The sequence below is a fragment of the Notamacropus eugenii genome, chromosome 6 (assembly GCF_028372415.1).
Source record: "Notamacropus eugenii isolate mMacEug1 chromosome 6, mMacEug1.pri_v2, whole genome shotgun sequence".
Lineage (NCBI taxonomy): Eukaryota > Metazoa > Chordata > Mammalia > Diprotodontia > Macropodidae > Notamacropus > Notamacropus eugenii.
Window position 1 is genome coordinate 8738007 of NC_092877.1, and position 14636 is coordinate 8752642.

The following is a 14636-nucleotide window of genomic DNA, read 5'->3' on the forward strand; positions in this document are numbered from 1 at the left end:
TTCATATCACATTTATAAGGATCTTGAATAAGCAGGAAGTCACAGTTTGAAAAGAAATACAGGTTAGAGTTAACATTCTATCAACTTCATCTCATGCAACAATAGTTACTTAATCTTTTTAGAATCTCCCTGGAAAATCAGTGCTCTAAAATCACTCACGCTTCTTTCACTTTTTCTATCTAGGGTTCTCCGTGATGACATGAAAAAAATCAAAAAGAACTCCTTCCTTGAATCAACGCCTCATTCCCTTTTTGGAAATTGGAGAAAAGGGTATAGACTTGAAGTGGGTCCTCGCTGTAATCCCTTCAGAGGAGGAAGGGAAGTAATGAGTTTAACTAGACAGAAGTTATTTCCATTGAGAGTTTGGTTATCATTATTTCAATCTTTTTCTCTAGGTCTTGGATTTCATTCTTACCCTTTTAAGTACATTGAAAAGAAAGATGTTAGGCCTGAGAGAAAGAATTTGTTTGGAAGTTTGATGAAGTTTTCTACCACCAGATGCCTGGGAAGAATTTTAGACTAGATATATTTTATTTCTTCCTATTTTAAGTGGAACTAAGAAGGAGGATTTAAAATGTTTCCGAGTTTGTGTGATCCTGGACAAGTCACTTTAAATTTCTGAGCCACAGTGTCTACGTCACTAAGGACTCAAATACCCACAGGGATTTGTGATCTCATTGATTTGAAAATTTCTTCTATTTGAAAATTTCTTCTAATTCACCCATGTCTACCAATCCTATGAAACTTTTACAAGTCTTCTCAAAAGTTTGATGCAGGAAATCCACCCAGTGTTTTCTGTTATATGCGTCCTGGAAGAGAGATTACATGTTTTGCTTGGTCCTAAAGCAGTACGCAACTGGGAGGAAGGGTGGAAGTTGATATGAGGTCAACGAAATGTGACATTTCAGCTTATTGGAAGGAATGCTGGAGAATGTAAACTCCTTGCAATACCCTCATGCCCAACACAATCCCTGGAAACTGACATCAACATTGAAGAAATACTTGCTGTATTTAACCGAAGGGACATATTCTAAACAATTAGAGGTATCCAAAAGTGCAATGCACTGAATTAGGAGAAAGTGGACTTCCCCTTATTAGTGGTCTTTAAGTCAAGGTTGGATGACTACTAGTTAGCAGGTTATAGAACTGATTCTAGTCAAGGAAAACATTGACTGGTTAACCAAGGTCCCTTTCAACAGATTCTCCAAAGGTTAGTGCCTCGAAGTGACTTGATATATTGATGCTGGAAATAAGCCCACGAAGAGCAAGCGCTCATTTTTTAGAGGAATGATTTGATTTTGCCTGGAAGCTATTCCTTCACTTTTGCTATCAAAATTTGTATTTCCAGAATATAGTTTCCCTTCCCTGGTCGAAGTTTTCCTATATAGTCAATATTTTGAAGCTGCTTCTTATGATAATTCAGGACAAAACCTAAAATAATTTGGATAACGCTTTGAAAATTGTTACTCTAGGATAGTTTTGGTCCCTTAACATCATTTGTGGAGTTGTATATCTGACAGAGATGACTTCTCATTCATCTATATGCCACTACTGACATTAGGTTTTTACAAGTTTATAGAAAAGCTTTTATTATATAAGAACTTCTTCCTGTTTGTGGGTAAAGGATAAAATATTCTGAAAGTTTTGCTGGAGTTCTCTACAGTTAAAATATGGACTATATTTTTATTTGGTTTTCTCAAAAGTAAACTCATAAACAAGTCTTTGGCTTTGGGGGTAGTGGTGGAGAGCCACTCCAGTATCTTTGCCAAGTTGCGTTGTGCAAAGAACAACACAACTTGGCAAATATACTGGAGCCATTTGCCGTCTTCTTCTCCAGTGGGTTAAGGAAAACAAGTTAAGTGACTTCCTGGGGGTTACGCAGCTAGTAAGTGTCTCAGGACAGATTTGAACTCAGGTATTCCTGACTCCAGGCTCAGTTCTCTATTCACTAAGCCTCCTAGCTGCCTCCAAAAAGGGGATGGTCTAGGCTAACTCTGAAGCATGAAGGATGTAAGTTACATCAGCAGTAATCTAGCTGCCTGTTGTGAGGTGAACATTAAGTAATATGAGAATATGGAAGGAGTTAGAAGAACTTATGTCAGGTACAATTTTAAAAATTAAATTAAATTAATTAAAAATTAAAACCAAATCTTAGTCATATTGCAATTTGGGGAAAGGACAGCATTGTTTGAGCTAGCTTGGCCAGTAAAAACAAGAGACTTAATGGTACCTTTAGCCCATATTACCCTGGATACTTTCTGCATGCTACCTATGCTTTCAACCAATATTTTTTTCTTGTTAGAAACTGTACTTTTAATCTAAAGTAGAGGTTTTAAATTTGCAATCCATAAAATTATTTTTCAAAAATATTTTGACAACTGAATTTTCATGTAATTAATTGGTGGTTTCCTTTGTATCCCTCTGTATTTATACATTTGAGAGAATTTTTCTTTGAAAGAGTTTATAGGTTTCACTACTCTGCCAAAGAAATCCATTACACATCCACCCCCCCCCACACACAGATAAACATACACACATATACATAGTCACACACACACACACACAAGATTAACACCCTTTTCTCTAAAGAAAAAAATAGAACATTCATTCATTTTTATTCTGCCTACTAGTTAGCTGGAAAACTTTCTGAAATAATTTTCTAAGCCTAGTTGCCTTTCCCAAGACATTTTTAGGGAATCCACTTTTTTCCCCAAGATATTTCATTGCTTTTTATGTTTCTAATAACTTTATTTTTGTACAATATTTCTAATAGAATTCTAAAGCAATTTAAAGTCAAGACTTCTCACAACTGAAACTCTTTATTATTCTTAGGAAAAGTAGTAAAGAGCCAATTAAAATATAAATCAAGTTTCCAAAGTATTCAAAAATTGTTATTGGAGAATATTAAGACTTCTCTATCAGTTATTACCATAAGTGGATAGCAAAATCTCACCTTTTACATATTTAGGGGTCTGAATTGAGATTATATAACCCAAAAGATACCTACTTAGTTTATGGATGACCAATACACAATCTTGAATATGGTCTTTTACATAGGCTAATATTACACACATCATGTCATCACTCACAAATGTTCCACTTCCATGTTTGTGAACAACAACCTTCAATTATCTGATAATAATCTTTCCCTCTTCCTTGCATCCCCTAAGCCTGGTCTTCATCCTCACTGTAACTGCCAGCTCCTTAAGCCTTCAACTATTTCTCAAGCCATCAACCCTGCTCTGGTTACATCCTCTTCCTTTCACCATCTTGACCTCTTAGCTCAACTCTATACTATACTCTTCTTGAGTCCCTTATCCTTTTAGCCTATTACAGATAATTACCTTATGAAACCCTAGTCCAGGATTCCTCCCTCTATCTTCTTCCTTCACTTCTATTCATACACTGCTGAAAGAAGCAGGAGAAAATGATGAGACCTGCTGACTAGATTTGGTACAAATTTATATTATGTAATCTCAGCTGGACCCTCACTGTTTCAAGGCAATTTTTTTCATAACTGTAATCCCTTCACTTTCTCAGTCACCACAATGACTTTTTCAGACCTCTTCCATGTATCCTATAAAATACCTTAGCTTAACTGTTGACCTTGCCTTATATTTCACTGAAAAAATGGAGGCAATTAATCAAGAACTCCCCATTAATCCTTCTGGTTTCATGTCATTTTTATGTATCATTTGCCACTATGTCCTCACGTGAAGAGGTGATACTTGTTCCCAAGGCTAACCCTTCTAGATATACAAGTGATCCACTGGTATGCCATCTTCTCCAGCAGAATCATCACCTTAACATCCCAACCTACTCATTTATCATCTGACTCCTGCTTCCCTACTGCCTGCACATATGCTCATCTTTCCATCATCCTCAAAAATCCCTTACTTGGTTCCTATATCCCCATTAGCTATCATCATGTATCTCAACTCCCTTTTGTGACTCAACTCCCTAAGAAAACTGTCTGCAGTCGGGGGTTCTACTTCCTTTCCTCTCACTTTCTTCTGAATTCTCTGTCTGATTTCTAACCAAAATGGCTCTCTCTAACGTTACCATTTATCTCTTAATTGCTGAATCTAATAGTTTTTTTCTCAATTTTCATTTCTCTTCTTTGCTCTCTTTCGCTCTGTAAGTCACATTTATCTTTGACATTATCTTGTCTATAAGTTTTCATCACAGTATTTACTCCTATTTCACTTTATAACTGGCTGACCCTACTTACCCAGGTCATGGTCACTAACCATGGGAATCCCTCAGAGCTGTATTCTGGGGCCTCTTCTCTTCCCCTTTGATATTATTTCACTCTTGAATTCATCAGCCACTATGGATTCAGTTATCATTCCTATGCAGATAATTTTTGGATTTACTTATCCATCCCTAACCTTCTTCATGACCTCTAGATTCATATGTTTGACTGACTATACAATATATCATATTAGACGTACCTCAGGCACTGTAAGCTCAATGTGGCCAAAACTGAATTCATGATCATTTTCCCAAGCCATGACCTCTTCCTAATTTCATATTACCGTAAATGGCACCATGATCCTCTCAGCTACTCAGGCTGTCAACATAGACATCATCCTCACCTTCTACCTCTGTCTCATCCCTTCACCCCCAATCCTATCTGTTAACAAGTCCTGTAGTTTTTATTTTGGCCATATCTCTTACACACACATCACTTTTCTCCTCTATAAGACTGACACAGTCCTGGCACTGAATCTAATCACCTTATGTCTGGATTGTTGTAATAGCTTTTGGTGTGTTCTTTCCTCAAGTATCTCCTCCACTCAGCTGTCAAAGTAATCTTCACAAAGTACTTGATCATGTCACTCTGTACACACACACACACACACACACACACCACACACACACACACCACACACACACATGCACCCATACACACACATATACACATACACACACCACACACACATACACACACACCACACACAGAGACACACACACATATACACATGCACACATACACACACATACACACATATACATACACACATACACACACATATACACACACACATACACACACACACCACTCCTCCCCAAACATACACACTCAGTAAACTCTAGTGGCTTCATATCACCTCCAGGATCAAATACAAATACAAAATTTTTTCTTTGGACTCCTCTTCAAATAGGAAATGCTTTATTTGACCTTCAATGCTCTTCTTAGCCTGACCACCCAAACCTTATTTTCTTCTTAAAATAACCTCCTCACTCTTAAGAACCACTCAGTCCAGGGTCACTTTGACTCCCCATATCTCTTACCTCTCATATCTAATCTGTTGCGAAAGCCTATTGATCCCATCTTTGTAAAATCTCTCAAATATTCCCCCTTCTTTTTTCTGATACTCCTATCAATTCAGGGTAGCATCACATCATCTCAAACCTGAACCACTGCAATAACCTGCTGGTGGATCTATCTGCCTCAACTCTGTCCCCATTATAATCCATCATCCGTTCAGCAACCAAAGCACAGGTCTGATCTCATAACTCCCTTACTCAATCTACTCCAGTGGCTCCCTATTGATTAAGGCATTAAAAACAAAATCCTCTGTCTGGTGTTCAAATCCCTTCATAACCTGGCCACCTCCTACCTTTCCAGTCTTCTTATACCTTACTCCCTACTGGATCTTCATTGATCCAGTGACCCTGGTCTCTTTGCTGTTCGTTAAGAAGACAATACATCTCTCAGCTCTTGGAATTTTCTCTGTCTTCTAGGCATAGAATGCTCTCTTTTCTCAACACAATCTCCTGGCTTCCCTGGATTCCTCTAAGTCTCAGCTAATATAATATCTTTTCCTCTAAAATTTAGAGGAAGCCTTTTCCATCTCTTCATTCTAGTGTTGTTTCCATTCTGTTTTTTCCTATTTATCGTTCATGTATCTAGTTGTTTGCATGTTCTCTCCCTGTAATGGTAAGGACATTTGAAGATCTTCCCTGCTCCTTCATAGGTTCATGTGACTTGCTTTGAGCTTTGACCCAGTCCATAGCTTGAGCCATGTGAAGCCTATAGTGGGAGGAACTTGCTGAATGGGTGCAGCAGGAAAAGAAAGTGAGGTGGAGCTGAGAGAGAGGCTGCAGACAGAGCAGAGCAGCTAGTGTGAGTGAGAGAGGGAGTGATTTTGGCTAAGGGAGCTTGTTTGTGAGTAGGCCTAATGGAGGGAAGATTTGGGGATGGTGGTGTTCCCTTCATTGATAATGTGTACAAAATTCATGATTTCCTTGGTGTAATTGACTTTCTAGTATCTGAATAAATATTTTGTTTTCATCTTTGAGGAAGAGAGTTTATTTTTTGTGAGTTTACCCAGGAATTATGAATGTATATCCATAGCGGCTGCTGTGGGTATCACATTGGCATTACACTCCCCTATTAGATTATGAGCTCCTTGAGGGAAGGCCCATCATCATTTGCCATTTTTTGAATCCCCAGTACATAGTAGACACATAGTGGTGCACATAGTAGGCACTTAATAAATCTCAGTCAATTGATTTAACCAATGCACATTTACTGCCTGAACTGTTCCTTATATTTTCCTCAATGTCCTCTGTGTGACATAATCTCTTTTTCCAGTGCCTCTGGGTCTCCTCTATCCTGTTTTCTTCATAGTCAAGGTTTGTAGAGCCTGGCTTTTGCTCCATTAAATCTATTAACTCATAAGTTGTTTTTCCTAAACCCAAATGCTCAAATATCTCAGTGATCATGTCTGTTTCTAGATTCTCTCCAGAGAAACAGATCATAATTCACCCAGGTCATTATATTAATGATGATTAACATTATCATGATTATTTGTCATTGTTATTATCACTGTAATTGCTATTGTTATTGTTAACAATAAGAATAGCTTTTGCCTAATAAGAGCTAATTAATTCCAGACTATTTCGTCTTTATCCCTTTTGAACAATCAACTATTATTTTTCTTTTTCAGAGCCCACAACTCTGACAAGATTATATCTTTGAGGACCAAAGTGGCTTTTTCCTTTCCCCCTCCCTGTGATAGTCTGTCATAACCACCTCGGAGACATAGTCACATACCTCTTTTCTTCTGTGAGTCCTGGATCAAAAGTTTCTACAAGTTAAAATGCTGTGTCTAAAATAATAATTTGTGTAGGCTCAGCAGCCTCTATCCTTAGGCACATTTGTGTCTGCAATTATGGTTACACTGAGTGACTCCCCCTGTCCCTTCCCCCCCACTTCCCACTGCACAGCCTACCATGGATTGTGAATTATGGTGTGAGATACAAGTATTATTTAATGCATGCTGGAAAGAATGGCGTGAATGATAGCCCATTACCACTTTACACCCAGAGATCATTCTCCAAGTTCAAGGCTATTCTCTTAGCAGTGCCAGAAAAATTACACCAGTGCTACTACTTTTTATAACCCCCTCAGGCAAAGAAGGAGCGATAAACATGATGGGAATGGAGTTTCACCATGTGGATCTAATAGCACCAAGGAGAGCAGCTAGTATCCCTGCTGACACAGCATCCAGTTGGAGTTAAAGGTTTAACATATTACCTACCTCTCTTTGGGCATTCTATTTGGAGTCTGGAGTAGACTGAGAGACCTCTCTCTCTCTCTCTGTCTCCCTGTCTCTCCCTGCCTCTCTCTCTCTCTCTCTCTCTCTCTCTCTCTCTCTCTTTCCCTTTCTCTCCCATCCTTGGTAAATGATCCAGTCACTTTAAGGGAAAGTAAAATCAAGGCCATGATTCAACTGGATATGTTCAGGTGGCTCAGGAATGTCTCTGAGACTTTGGTGCACTACAGGAGAAAGGAGGGGAGCAGAAGTTTAGAGCAAAGGCTGAGTTCCTTGAAGACTCAACTCAAATGCCATCTACAGCAGAAAGCTTTTCCTGGGCCCTCCAGTTGCTACTATTCGCCTTTCTAAGGCTACTTCCAAGTCATCACTCAACAAATATTATTAAACTCCTGCTAATTGCTGGGGATTAGGGGTATAAGTACAAAGAATGAAACAATCTCTAGTCATAGGGAGGACCTAGGTGACACAAAAGATAAATTCTAGGCCTGAAGTCAGGAAACCCAAGTTCAAATCCATCCTTAGCTCCTTCCTAGCTGTGCAGCCTTGGGCAAATTGCTTAATCTCTGACTGCCTTAGTTTCTTCAGCTATAAAATAGGAATAACAATAACATCTACTTTGCAGGGTTATGAAGATAAAATGAGATAAGATTTGTAAAGTGCTAACCTAGTGATCAAGATTTAGGAAACACATCTCTTTCCCTATGGATCTTCCGATCTAATTTGAACAACAGCAAATGCATATATACATATACATGTATACCCATACACGTATACAGACACAAACACGCATCCTCACACATTATGTATAATAAACAACACACACACACACATATATATGACATACATAACATATACACACAATTATAACATAAAAACATATATAAACAAGCTCAATACAGGGTAGCTTGGGGGGAATGTACTCATGTTGGGGGGCATTCAGGAAAGGCTTCATGCAGAACATGATATGTCTGGTTTCCAATTTATCTCGCTTTGTACATATTGATTCAAATGTTATCTTCCCCACTGGACTGCAAGCTCCTAGGGAGCACAGGCTAATTTTTTCTTTGTACGCATAGCACTTAGCACAGTGCCTGGCAAATAGCGAACATGTTAATGAGTGTTTGTTGATTGATAAATGGACAGATTCGGGAGAAGGCAGAGCCTATTCCTGAAGTGGGGCTCTATGTCCTCCATATCAGTTAATCTAGCAATCAATAAATATTTATTAAGCACCTACTATGTGCCATGTGAATGTCAAAGGAAGAGGAACACTCTAAGACAGAGACAACAGGGAATGCATTGAGGCATTCTGAGCGAGGGTGCGTAGTGCAAAGACGTGAAAATGGGAAGCTGAATCTCAGCATGCAGAAGGGGGACTAATAGTCTTTAATATCTGAGGATAGATTGGGGCCAAACAGTGTAAGCTTTTTATATATTATCCTAGAGGGAAGAGGAAGACATTGGAGTTGGTTGAGTAAGGCATTAAATGCTCATATCTTTGGTTTTGGAAAATTATTTCCACCTACTCTCTCTCTGTGTCTGTCTGTCTGTCTCTCTGTATGTGTGTGTATGTAACTATATATAGAGATATTTCTATGTATAGCTATCTATCTATACATATCTATACATATACATGTATATAGATAGATATAGATATATTCTGCATAGGGACATCCTATCTCTGTCATAAAACTGTAAGTTCCTTGAGGACAAGGGTTGTCTTTTACCTCTTTTTGTATTCCCAAGCATTTAGCACAGTATGTGACCCATAGTAGGTGCGTAATAAATGTTTCTTAATTGATAGATTAACTGATATGGAGAATATAGAGATGCACTTTAGGTATAGGTTCTGCCTTCCCTTGAATCTATTCATTTAGGAATCGACAAACATTTATTAAAATGTTTATTATTTGCCAAGCATGGTGCTAAATTTTATGTATATACACACACACACACACATACACATATACATACACACACATATATACATATACTTATATACATATATACACACATATATATACATATATACATACACACACATACACATATACATACACACACATATATACATATACGTATATATACATATATACACACATATATATACATATATATACATACACACACACATATATACACATATATACATACACACACACACACACACACACATATATATATATAGTCTGCTCTCAAGGAGCTTACAGTCTAATGGGGGAGATGTGAACGAATATATACAAAACAAGATAAATAGGAAATAATAAGCAGGCCAGTGAGGCGGCATAGTGGACAGAACTCTGGGCTTACAGTCAGGAAGACTCATCTTCCTGAGCTGGAATCTGGCCTCTGACAGTTACTAGCTGTGTGACCCTGGCCAAGTCATTTCAACCTATTTGCCTTAATTTCCTCATATGTAAAATGAGTTGGAGAAAGAAATGACAAACCACTCCAGCATCTTTGCCAAGAACACCCGAAGTGGGATTATGAAGAGGAGGACATGATGTAGTGCCAGTGTGATACTCATAGTGCCTAAGGTGGCCGTGAATACCCCAGCACAAATCTGAATCATGAAATTCAACAGACTCTCCACATGGAAGAAAGAACTAAAAAGTTTATTCAGACACCAGAAAGTCAAATCCATCATAGTAACAAAGAAACCTATTCACAATAGCAATGCAAAGGGCAACCCCAGCTCTAAGCCTTCCCTCTGTTAGGCTTCCTACAAACCAGTTCCCTTAAACAAAATCACAGACAAGCTCTTTCTCTCACACTAGCCAGCAGCCCACATCCTTCCTAGATCTGACTGCTCTCATGACTAACTTTCTCTCAGCTCTCCTCTAGCTCTGCCTCTCCCTTGTCCCACCCTTCTTGCTCCACCCTTTTAGCAAGTTCCTTCCTCCACACACTCATCTGACTCAGGCTTCCATGTGACCTAGGCTGGTCACATGGGCCTATTAATAAATGGGCAAGATCTTCTCATTTAAATTACCATAATGCATAACCAAACAAATAACTGAACAACATGCAAAGGGAAGGCACTAATATAAGAGGAGTTGGGAAATACTTCCTATGAAATATAGGATTCTACTTAAAGCTTAAAGGTTGCCAAGTAAGTTAGTAGATGAAATTGAAGAAGGAGAGTTTTGCAGGCAAGGGGAATAGCCAGAACATATTCTCAGAACTCAGAATTGGAGTATGTTATTCATGCAACAGCCAGGATACCACTGTCACTGGATTGAAGAATGCACGGCAGGGAATACAGTAAAAGAATACTGGAAAAGTAGGAGAGTGCTAGGTTCTGAAAGGCTTTGAGTAGCAAAGGGAGGGTTTTATATTTTATTTAATATTTTATTTTAGTAATCTGTGTTTATATTTTGTACTTGTCTTTGGGGAATATGACATGCTCTTTCCCTTCCCAATGTCTCTAGGCCTTCCCTTCTTCTTAAAGGGAATGGTTTTTGAGTCACAAAAATTGTAATTCAGGAAACTTGAATTAAAAGTCCAGTAACTCTAGTTTCACAGTGGGGTCCACTAGTTTGCCAGTTATCCATGTCATAGCATTCTATCAGTAGAGAACATCCGGGTTCTCCATCGTCCAGAGTTTATGAAGGTGATTGTTTACCTGTACTGCACTCAGAAGTCAGTAAGGATGGTAAGAGACTGAGTACAAACCTTAGTAGTATCAGCTGAAAGAATTGGAGCTGTTGAGTATATGGAAGGGAAGAAGGAGGTTATATGAGAATGTTCCTCAAGAATCTAAATGGCTCTTGTATGGAATATAGATTAGATTCATTCTGCTTGTCCCCAAAGGATAGAAAGAAGAACAATGGGGGGACTGTTCTCAAGACACAGATTTTGACTTGATGTTACAAAACAGAAACAAAACAAAACCCTTCCTAGCAAGTAGAATGATCCAGAAAATGGTCTGCTCACTCAGGAAGAATGGAAAAGTTTAGAAAGTAGTGAGTTTTTCTCACTAAAGGTTTTAAGGAAAAACCGGAAATCCATTTGTCAGAGATAGTGTAGAAAGGATTCTTTCTTGGGTACAATTGACATTGATGTCCCTTTCCACTCAGAAATTCTGTGATTCTCATTCTGGTTCAAAACAAAAGAGAAATATTATTATAGCAATTAATTGATTAATTTTGATCTATTAACTAATTGGTTAACAGCAAATTAATATACAACAGGATATTAATTTGCTGTTAACCAATTAGTTAATCTGATATATCTCTATCTATCTATCTATCTATCTATCTATCTATCTATCTATCTATCTATCTATCAGGCATATATACCTGCACACACACACACACACACACACACACATATGTATATACCTGCATATACCTGACCTCATTTGATCCTCGGGCAAGACTCAATGAGAGAAGTTCTGAAATTCTGATTATTATCTTGATTTACAAGGGAGGAAGTAGACTTAAAGCTTAAGTGCCTTGCCCATGATCACAAAGCTTGCATTACAGGTCAGACCTCCTGACATCTTCTAGTAAGCTATCCACTAGATTCTTCTCCTTGTAGTCAAAGGAACATACTTTTTTTCCCTCAAAATGTCTCACATATGTTATCACTCATGTCGAGGCAGTATAGTGCAGCACTAGAATTAGTCCCAAAAGATCTGGGTTGAACCAATGGAAAGAGATTTGGGGTCAGAGGACCTGGATTCAAATTCCAGTTCAGTTAATCCTTATATGCATATACTTGGGAAAACTGACTTCCCAGGTTGTTTCCTCATTTCCTCATGAGGGATTTGGACTTAATGATCTATATGGTCTTTTTCAGTTTTAGGTCCTATGACCCTCTAGGTTTTGAATTATGGCTCAAACTGTATATCTGGGAATTTAATCAAGTCATGTTAATCCTTAACCTCAGTTTTCTTAGCTATCCAATAGGTAGGGGTAGGAATACTTGAACTAATCATCTCATGTTGTTGCCATGAATAAAAAAAAATGTTGATTTTGGGTACTGGTATTAGTCATCCTGCTGCAGATGCTAATCATAACCTCTCTATGGTATGTTAGACATTATCTGAGGCTTTCTGAGTGTGTTATTCGTCACCCAATGACAAACTTGATGATGAGCCTCATCCAAAATGACCAGATTGGTCCTTGGAGAAAAGGCTCTTTACTGTGTCCATAAACTGTAAAGTGCTATATTAATGTGAGCTATTGTAATTGGGTCTCTTAGGAACCCTGTGAGATGCATTGTCAGGTAGGATTCTCTCCACTGAACTGTTGTATCATGGAATTTAGAGACAGAATTAGGGTTAGAACAGGCAAACAGAAGTTAAATGATTTACCACAGCTAATAAGTGTCCAAGACAGGATTTGAATACAGGTGTTCCTGATGTCAAGTTCAGCACTTTTTCTTCTTTACCACCAAGCTAACTCCAGAGAACTGTTTCCATAGTAGGTATTCTCCTTATTAGTGAAATCCCACATCTGCTCCCTTTTGCTCTCTTCCTTCTCTCGCAACCTTGTTGCTTCTCCTTCCCTGAGAAGCAGTGAACCATAATAGATAGGGTGATAGGTTTAGAGTTAGGTAACCTTGGGTTCAAATCCCATTCATGACTTACTAGCTATGTTACTTTCGTTGAGTTACTTTATACGTATCTCAGTCAACTCCCTAGGAATTATCAACTAAGTCATAGATGGGTTGTGATACCTGTTGATTAGGGGAGTTCCTCAATGTTAGGAGTGTCCTAAGTTAAAGCTATCACTAAACATACCCATATAGGTGTATATCTCTTCTGCCATTAAGAACCTCAGAACCAAGGATTATGTCTTATGGCCCATTTAGTCTTAACCATCAGCAAATGCTTTAGGCAATTGAGTTGCTCAGTAAATGTTTGCTGTCGATGACCCTAAATCTCCTTTGGCAGGCAAGAACACTGCGGCAGGGTGGTTCATCTTTGTCTTTGCATAGAAACACACCTCATCCCTGATAAGTCCTTCTTGAGGCAGGGGTGGAGGGGTCATTGTCTACACCACTGTCTTCTGCCCACTTCTTTCATTTGGCTTTAGATGATGGTTTCCCTCGTTTTTCTCTGTCCTCCTTCCATCATTCATTTCCTCTTTTGGATATTGCCTTAGAGCTATGTGGGAATTTGGATTAAAGAGATGATTCTAAGTAGGAAATTTCCAAAGTAGGAAATTTATTTTTAATTTATAAAATAGATTCCCCGATATTTGCCTTGTCCTATCTTTGATTAAGAACATGTGATCATATCTGCCCTCTTGCCAAAGCTTTTCAGGGAGAAATACTCCAAGAAGCTATTGCATAGACAGACAAAAGGCCAGGAAGAAAGTACAAAAAAAAAATAGAAAAGGAAAAAGAAATAGCCCTTGTGTTTTATTAGGTAGAAAGAATTGTGCTTACTTTCTACTGTGATCTCGTGTATTTGAATTGGACAGAGTAAGCCTAGAGGTTGGGACAGTGACCTGGTTTTCTTGTGACTTTAATTCCTAGGCACCCCCTCTGAACCTTCTGAGATTGATTTGGAACCCAAATTTACCTTCCTCTTTCACAACCTTATTTTTTTACTTCTTTCCTCCCTATCAGTCCACCTTCTCCTAATCCAAACAACAGTCTAGTATATCTAATTAGGAGAGAAGACATGGAGAGCTGACTTGCAAGCGTAGGAGATTTAATCCATCTTTTGCACTCTCTCCCAAAGTCCAACAGATTTGGCCAAGCCTTTGGGCATAGCATAAATGTTAGGTTATGTGGTGTAACATTCTCTTCCCTGTTCATCCCTAAAGTGAACTTTCATTTACCCTCTAACAACAGGTTATGTCAGATTGGTCTGTGTCCAGTTAATTCACTGTGAATTATAGTATCTCAGAATTGGCAGGAAATTCAGAGGCCCCTTAGTTCAACCCACAGGATCCTCACTTAGCACGCTCGAAAGAATGGTCATCCAGCCTTTGTTTAGAGACTTCTATTGAAGAGGAAACCTCTGTTCCCGAGGTGAACCATCCTATGTCAGGACAGCTTTAATCTTTAGGGAATTTTTCTTTGTATGGAGTAGAATTCTGCCTTTCT